At 40.0% G+C, this 8,805-nt stretch overlaps 2 non-coding genes across 2 annotated transcripts; one reads left to right on the top strand and one right to left on the bottom strand.

The window, feature by feature from the left end:
• Nucleotides 1–236: 236 nt before the first annotated feature.
• Nucleotides 237–343, bottom strand: LOC136490469 (small nucleolar RNA R71). The gene has a single exon (XR_010767748.1). It is a non-coding gene; the product is annotated as a small nucleolar RNA R71 (small nucleolar RNA).
• Nucleotides 344–5,113: 4,770 nt separating this feature from the next.
• Nucleotides 5,114–5,220, top strand: LOC136490456 (small nucleolar RNA R71). Its single transcript, XR_010767737.1, has one exon. It is a non-coding gene; the product is annotated as a small nucleolar RNA R71 (small nucleolar RNA).
• Nucleotides 5,221–8,805: the final 3,585 nt, after the last annotated feature.

Here is an 8,805-nt window from a genome sequence, read left to right as displayed (position 1 = left end):
CATTCAGTGGAAAGGCATATGAAGATGCTAGTGCTCACCTTCAAATTTTTCTAGAGATTAGCAGCATAGTTGTCATCAAGGACATTGCTCAAGACATCATACAACTCCACCTATTTCCATTCTCACTAGTGGGAAGAGCAAAGCAATGGTTCTACATCAACAAAGATCACATCAACACATGGGCAAGAGGTTCAAAGGCCTTTCTAGAAAAGTTCTTCCCTATAGGCAAGACAAATGCCTTAAGACGAAAGATTTCAAACGTCCAACAGCAGAAAGGAGAAACCATTCTAGAAGCATGGGAACGTTTTCAAGAATACATTTTAGGTTGTCCTCATCATGAGATGGAAGTTGGTTGCTCATGCAAAGTTTCTACCATGGATTAACTCAGAAAGCTCATGAATAACTCGATGCCACTGCTGGAGGATCATTTTTGTCACTCACCCCTGGAAAAGGTAAAATTCTTTTAGAAAAGATAGCCTCTAATCAAGGCTGGTCATCATGCAACATACAATCGTGTAATAAGAGTGAAGAAGTACTAGAAGAGGTGTGTGCACTGTCAACTAAGATGAACACACCGTTGAATTGGCTTGAACAGCGAGCCAATTATAAGAAAGATCGTCAGACTATTCAAGATGCATTTAATGCTTAAAATGTATGTGGAGAATATTTGGGGGTAGAATTCCCTAAATATCAAGAGGATGAAAACATCGTCAACAACTCTTCTCCACAACAATAGAGACAATGGTGGAATAGACAACAATGGTCGACTTACCAATGTAAGTACCCATGTAATTACTCTAATACCCCAAAGCAACCATCCTTGAGAGACCTGATCTTAGAATAAGCTAGGATTAACGAGAATATTTCTAAGAAGCTTGCTTTTAATGATAAGGTCCTAGAAAGCATAAATACTAAAATGGATAGTTTTTCTTCTACTATAAAAGACCAACTTAGCTATAATAAAAAGATAGAATCACCATTAGCCCAGTTGGTTGCTGCTCTGCCTGTTGCTACTAACCTTGAGAAGGTAAACGCCATAACTACAAGAGGTGGCAAGTCTACTCATGATCCACCATATCCAACAAGGACAGAAATTGGAGAACCAAAATAGATGAGCAGTTTGAGACATCCTCAACAACAAAAGACCACTGCCTTCCATCAAGGAAATCAAGTTAACGGAGGAGTGTAGTGTGTCCATCCTAAATACTTCACCTGTCAAGAAGAAGGATCCAGGATGTCCCACTATCGATTGTTCGATCAGAAGCTAAAACTTTGAGAATGCGTTGTGCGATCTTAGAGCAAGTGTCAGTGTCATGCCCAAAAAGGTCTTCGACAAGCTCAACTATTCAATACTCCTCCGTCGACAGACCACCACTGATTGATGACATTTTGTTGATAGGTGATTGCACGCCATGATGAAATCATGAACAACCATGGGCACACCAAGACATCCCTAAGTCATTGGTGATGAAGCTTTCATGCAAATTCCAATGAGGTTCCTTCCTCGACTATCAAGATGGCTGGCATATCACTAACAAACAACGAAGAAGAACTCTCTGCCACGCTATTAGAGGATAAAGACAACCAAGGAACAACTTGAGTTTGCATCTCCAATGGACCCCAAGTCATCAACCAAGAATCAACAAAAATCAAGAAAGGTTGATAGAAGAAGAGCATGCAATAGTCTGTATCCTCATCAGATGGTGCAAAGACAAAGCTTAATGTAAGGAAAGGTCTTGCTCAATGGACCATGAGCTCTCACCAATAGGTGAATCGGACGTACCTCCTTCAGTTAGTTCTATCACTAATCATCTGAGTAAAAAAGGAAGGATAAAAACATAAGGTATGTTCAACCAAACATGATGCAACATTGAATCACATTCATATGAGAGTTCTATCATCCAAACTTGGTTTTGCACTCTGCAAAATTTAGGTCTGGGGGATGGAGTTCTTTAAAATATCTCAAAACATGTTGCTAATTTGTCTTGGTTATCTCTACCTTTATGCCATGCTTAAACTGCTAAATCACAAGTAAAAATTTAAATAATCATACTCCTTTGGTTCACCATACATATTCTTGTTTCTACTTGAATGAATCTCTTTAGTCTTTCAAACTTTCTTGTTCTATTATAAGTATGCTTCAGAATATTATTCGAACATAATTGTTAAATCAAAACATACTTGTATAGAATTTAGTTGTATATGTGGACTAACCCTTGCAGGCAAATATTCAAATTTTATTGGGAATGTTAGGAGATCATTCGTAGAAACAAATCAAGGTTTGAGGTATTCTTCAAAACAATTTTGCACATCTTTGCCTGAACCTTGTTGAAAATGTGAAGTAGTGATGAATAACAAAGGCATATTATTTAAAACATGGGATACATATTGACATTTAACTCCATGGCAACACTATCATTACTTTGAATCATTTGTATACTCCTTCGGGTATGTATTGTCTACTAATCCCATACAGAGAAGAAATAATGAGAGGAGCTAAAGGTTCGATCAAAATACCAAGAAAGAACAAAAGACGGCATGATGAAAGAGTGAGAAAGGAGTGCAACATATGAGACTAGATGCTCATGAACAACTCAAGATGCAAGGAAGGAAAGGACCACCGAAAGTTGTTGTTGGCATTTCTTAGCATCACTTGTTACTAGGTTGCCATCCCTACCATAATCCCATAAATGCGTGGTTGGTAATTATTAATGACACTTATAAACTTCAGAAAAAAATTGTATATATTAAAGTATCCGCAAGCGCATAGATAATAAACTATTGTAGCATTTCACCCGGGAGTATACCAGGTATCGTTATTTATATTTTTACCATAGGGAGTAACTTATGGAGTGGTGTTGGCATAGAGATATTGACAAATATGCATACTTATGATAATAATAACTCTCATGCTATTGGAGGGTAAGTCAAAGGGCAAATAAATGATAAGTGTAAGGTAATAGTGGTATTCCAGAGATAGAAATAGAGACTCAAAAAAAATATAATATAGAGCAAAAGATTCCTAAGTCATTACTTATCTACTCAGTCTTTTGTACACCCTAATATATACACTATCATCTATAGTATAACTAACTTTGTATCTATGCATAAGGAACATTACTAAGGAAGATCAAGAACAGAGCTTGTCTACCTTCGCAATCACATTCTACGTGGTCTACAAAACTTGCAGAATCTACACCTAATATGGATTGTGAATGAAATCCTAGAAGTTCACTAAAGTTCTTCCAAGGGATAGAAAATTCCTGCCCAAAAAAACCTAAATGAAACTTCTAAGTCGGTAGGTTGCAATGTACATAGGAATTCAATGGTTAGAAGCTTGCACCCTTGCTCATCAATATCCCAGGCATTTTCCCATCCTACGGTCTTAAAGATAAGATCAAATTCAGAATTCATACATGTGGACTGGAGCAAGGCTAGATCATAGGACAGAGTAAGGACAAAATCTTGGTTCTTCAACATCTTGTATATGTCCTTCTCTCAGTCTCCTCAGAGCTTCAGCTGCTTTTCTTGGAGTAGAACATTCTTCTCTGTAGGGGCAACTCAGGATGACTGTCCAACAGCGGGGGATGGAGGATTGATATCCATGTCGGCACTCGCCTAGGATGATGAACTCCTTGTTGAATGAAACGAGGTCACCCGCTTGATCTTGCCTAGCAGCTTGCTCATCTTCCTCCCAGCGAGGGTTTAGGATTTTGAGTCCTCTGAACCAGACTTCTCCGTTCGGGTTTATTCTTCAGGTGCATCTGTCGGTCCCAGAGATAGAGACCTTAACGGTTGCACTTGTTTTTCATGCCACTCCAAATTAGAGTATTGTTCCGGTCTTGGCTTGAAGGCGAATCGCTCTTCCTTCCCATAGATATGGAATTTCATTTCTCTGGCTCCGACATCAATGTGAGCATTTGTAGTGCTCAAAAAGGGTCTCCCAAGAATGAGGGTTGTCTTCATGCCTTCCTGCATGTCAAGTACTACAAAATCTATGGGAACGAAAAAGTTTTGTATTTTTACCAGAATATTTTCGGCGATTCCCGCAGGATAGCGGACCGATTGGTCGGCTAGTTACAAGCACATTGATGTTGGTGTGAGTGTTGAATAGTTGAGCTTGTCGAAGACCTTTTTGGGCATGACACTAACACTTTCTCCAAGATCGCACAACGCATTCTCGAAGTTTTAGCTTCCGATCGAACAATCGATAGTGGGACATCCTGGATCCTTCTTCTTGATAGGTGAAGTATTTAGGATGGACACACTACACTCCTCCATTAACCTGATTACCTCGATGGAAGGCAGTGGTCTTTTGTTGTTGAGGATGTCTCAAACTGCTCATCTATTTTGGTTCTCCAATTTCTGTCCTTGTTGGATATGGTGGATCATGAGTAGACTTGCCACCTCTTGTAGTTATGGCGTTTACCTTCTCAAGGTTAGTAGCAACAGACAGAGCAGCAACCAACTGGGCTAATGGTGATTCTATCTTTTTATTATAGCTAAGTTGGTCTTTTATAGCAGAAGAAAAACTATCCATTTTAGTATTTATGCTTTCTAGGACCTTATCATTAAAAGCAAGCTTCTTAGAAATATTCTCGTTAATCCTAGCTTATTCTAAGATTAGGTCTCTCAAGGATGGTTGCTTTGGGGTATTAGAGTAATTACATGGGTACTTACGTTGGTAAGTCGACCATTGTTGTCTATTCCACCGTTGTCTCTGTTGTTGTGGAGAAGAGTTGTTGACGATGTTTTCATCCTCTTGATATTCAGGAAATTCTACCCCCAAATATTCTCCACATACATTTTGAGCATTAAATGCATCTTGAATAGTCTAACGATCTTTCTTGTAATTGGCTCGCTGTTCAAGCCAATTCAACGGTGTGTCCATCTTAGTTGACAGTGCACACACCTCTTCTAGTACTTCTTCACTCTTATTACATGATTGTATGTTGCATGATGACCAGCCTTGATTAGAGGCTATCTTTTCTAAAAGAATTTTACCTTTTCTAGGGGTGAGTGACAAAAATGATCCTCCGGCAGTGGCATCGAGTTATTCATGAGCTTTCTGAGTTAATCCATGGTAGAAACCTTGCATGAGCAACCAACTTCCATCTCATGATGAGGACAACCTGAAATGTATTCTTGAAAACGTTCCCATGCTTCTAGAATGGTTTCTCCTTTCTGCTGTTGGACGTTTGAAATCTTTCATCTTAAGGCATTTGTCTTGCCTATAGGGAAGAACTTTTCTAGAAAGGCCTTTGAACCTCTTGCCCATGTGTTGATGTGATCTTTGTTGATGTAGAACCATTGCTTCGCTCTTCCCACTAGTGAGAATGGAAATAGGTGGAGTTGTATGATGTCTTGAGCAATGTCCTTGATGACAACTATGCTGCTAATCTCTAGAAAAATTTGAAGGTGAGCACTAGCATCTTTATATGCCTTTCCACTAAATGGAGTAGCCTGCACCATGCTGATGAGGCTTGGCTTGAGCTCAAACTCAAGGTTATTGGTTTTGAGTGTTGGTCCAGTGCGGATGTTCTCAGTGCTTGGAGTAGAGAATTCATGCAGAGTCTTCTCAGCCATGACTTCAGGAACTAGTGTTGAGCTTCCTCTTGATTTGGTTGATTCTAATTGGAAATTGTTGGTGAATCACAACCAAGTCTGCAATACCCTGTATAAGATATGAACAAAGACAAACAAGGGTAAGCCTACTAAGGCAGAGGTTATGATTTTATCAATAAGTATTTATTTGGTCAATTCTCTTAGCCATGTGCCCCTACCCGGCAACAGCACTAGAAATACTTGTTGGCGTTTCTTAGCATCACTTGTTACTAGGTTGTCATCCCTAGCATAATGCCAGAAATGTGTGGTTGGTAATTATTAATGACACTTGTAAACTTTAGAGAAAATTGTATATATTAAAGTATCCGCAAGCGCACAGATAATGTACCATTATAGCATTTCACTTGGGAGTATACCAGGTATCGTTATTTACATTTTTACCATAGTGAGGAGCTTATGGAGTGGTGTTGTCATAGAGATATTAACAAATATGCATACTTATGATAATAATCACTCTCCTGCTATTGCAGGGGTAAATTAAAGGGTAAATAAATGATAAGTGTAAGGTAATAGTGTTATCCCATAGATAGAAATAGAGACTCATAAAATATAGTATAGCTAAGCAGGAGATTCGTTAAGAGCAAAAGATTCCTAAGTCATTACTTATCTACTAAGTCTTTTGTACACCCTAATATATACACTCTCATCTATAGTATAACTAACGTTGGATCTATGCATAAGGAACATTACTATGGAAGATCAAGAATAGAGCTTGTCTACCTTCTCAATCACGTTCTACATGCTCTACAAACGAGGAGTGGACTACAAAGGACTCAATGGGAGTGTCACATCCGCGATCTACCACATGACCCAGAGTATAGAGGGCATCCGCAAGCAAACAATATCTAAGCACCATGCTTATATAGTGTCAACCACTTAACTCACGCGCATAATGAGCTAAGCGCTTCGCGAACATGTGCATAAACTCATCATTAATCATAACTATATCAAGCATACAACTTGAGCAAACTAGGAACATAATAAATAGCAACACAATAATATTAAAGTAGCACAAAGTCATAAATATAGAGATACAATGGCTATACCAGTCTCCAGATGGTAGATTCATAATCCTAAGCAATAGCCCACACTCTTGTTGAAACTTGCTAGCTAATCTATACTAGAAACTTGAAGAACTAGAGCTCTAATCTCTAATCTCTGGAAACCCTAGTTTTCTATCTAGCCCTGACTTATGTTCTGATGACTTGATTCTTCGTGGAGGAGGGGCTGGATTATATAGCCCTGAGGACACAACGTGAGCACTTGGATCAAATGGACTTAAGCAACGGCTTAGATGCATCCTAGGAGGCGGTGGGAAACTGACATAGCGATAAGACTGATAGGTGGGCCCCTAGTGGGCCGGGCGACCCCACTTGGTAGCCTCTCGACCTTTGCTTCGGCACGGAGTCCTCCTGAGTCTTCTGGAACCTTTTGGAGTTGGCTTCACGTTGGAATTCTAATTTTTCCTTTGACATGTAGATCCCCCTTGATGGTTTTCTCATTAAACCCTGCTGAAAACATAGATTCACCAAAACTTATGGAAATTGTTAGTTTAAACCCCTAAATCTATGTTGGTGATCATTTTCATGCATTATCTCGGGTTATGTTGATGTTTATAATGGTTGGTAACTACCGTCAATAGTCGTCTACCCTTCATCACATGGTGTCATCATGCTCCAATGATGAAGGTAACATCTTAAGGTAAATGGTCATTATTTAAAAAGCTTCCCTTTGATCTTAGTATTCACATAAATGACGAAACAAACATGTCTCAGTTACAACTTTGCTTGATTCTACCTGATTAACTCAACATGTCTTGTTCCTTAATGATGAGGACATCAACTCCAATGATACATCCACGCCGACACGAGTACCAGTTTCTGATCCTATTACTCGTGCCCGTGCTCATCACATTAATCATCAAGTAAGTTCACTCTTGAGTTCCTGTCCATCATATTTAGACCATGGAGACGCGTGCACTCTTGTTTTGGTTAGGAACCAAGGAGAGGACCGAAAGGGACAAGGATTCACGGAGGCTGAATTCGGACTCCAGGATAGCTCCAACTTGTGATGGTCACCACGGTCGCATACGGACTCGGATTGGGGCGTTCAGGTACTTCATGGAATCCTAATGAAGTCTATTTTCATATGGATCCAGAATCAAGTCCATATCTATTTTGAGGTGGCCACAATGACTAAATTCTGACTAAGGGCTTGTCTGTCCAAGGTGCTACGTCACCTTAGTTTGGTCCAATGGGCCATATATCAAGTTGGGTCCATTAGGGACGCATCCTAGGGTTGGAGAACGACCCCAACACCTTGGTGGTCGTCCTTCCACCTTCATATACTCCTTAGCCGCCACCAAGAATAGTTGGGTTTTGTTTAGATCAAGTTTAGCTTTCACTACTTGCTTGTAAGCGCGCGTGCTAGATCAGCCGCCTATCTTCTTGTCTTCGAAACCCCACCTTGATTAAGATTGAGTTTGAAACTTTCATCTACATCTAGTAATTCAATACTTGCTATACTTGTTCTTGCTAGTTCTTCGATTGCTTGCAGGATGAGTGCCCTAGTGGCCGGGTGACGCGCTCCACAAGATCGCGGCAGCCATTGGAGGTGGTGTATCGGTTGCTAAGGCATAGCTTGGAAGGCTGTAGTCGGGCCGTGAACATCGTCTCCATCCATCAATCGAGTTATCCCATACCTCTCATCGAAAGATCGGGAACAAACCCTAGCAGGATCATATCAGTTGGTATCGGAGCAAGGTTTATTGGTGAGAGTCTTCCAATCCTTCGTTCTAATTTTTCCTATAGTCCAGAAAAACCAAAAAAAATATAGTAGATTAGTTTTACCCGCGATCCTATAAACCCATTGAGCCTTTGCTAGCACTGCTTAGTTAGGGCTTATTGAGTCGTCGGCTACATCGGTTGGGTCGAGTTGCTAGTCTTAGTTTTTGTCCTTTAGAGTTTCGAGTTCTTGTCATATTCTAGTCACGGCTGTGTGCTAACATATAAACCTTCTGTTGGCTGAATCCAAATACATCCTTGTGTTCAAGACCGAGTAGGAATCTGAGTTGGAGACCGAATCCCACGTGGTGTTGAGTTCGAGTTGGAATCGATTTTTAGTCCGAATTGACAACTGCCTGGTTGCTATTGTGAGTCCAAATCTGAGTACATCTTTGTG

This window comes from Miscanthus floridulus, chromosome 10, assembly GCF_019320115.1.
Source record: "Miscanthus floridulus cultivar M001 chromosome 10, ASM1932011v1, whole genome shotgun sequence".
NCBI classification, from domain to species: Eukaryota; Viridiplantae; Streptophyta; class Magnoliopsida; order Poales; family Poaceae; genus Miscanthus; species Miscanthus floridulus.
The sequence above is the reverse complement of the archived record's forward strand: the minus strand, read 5'-3'. Positions and strand labels throughout refer to the sequence as shown.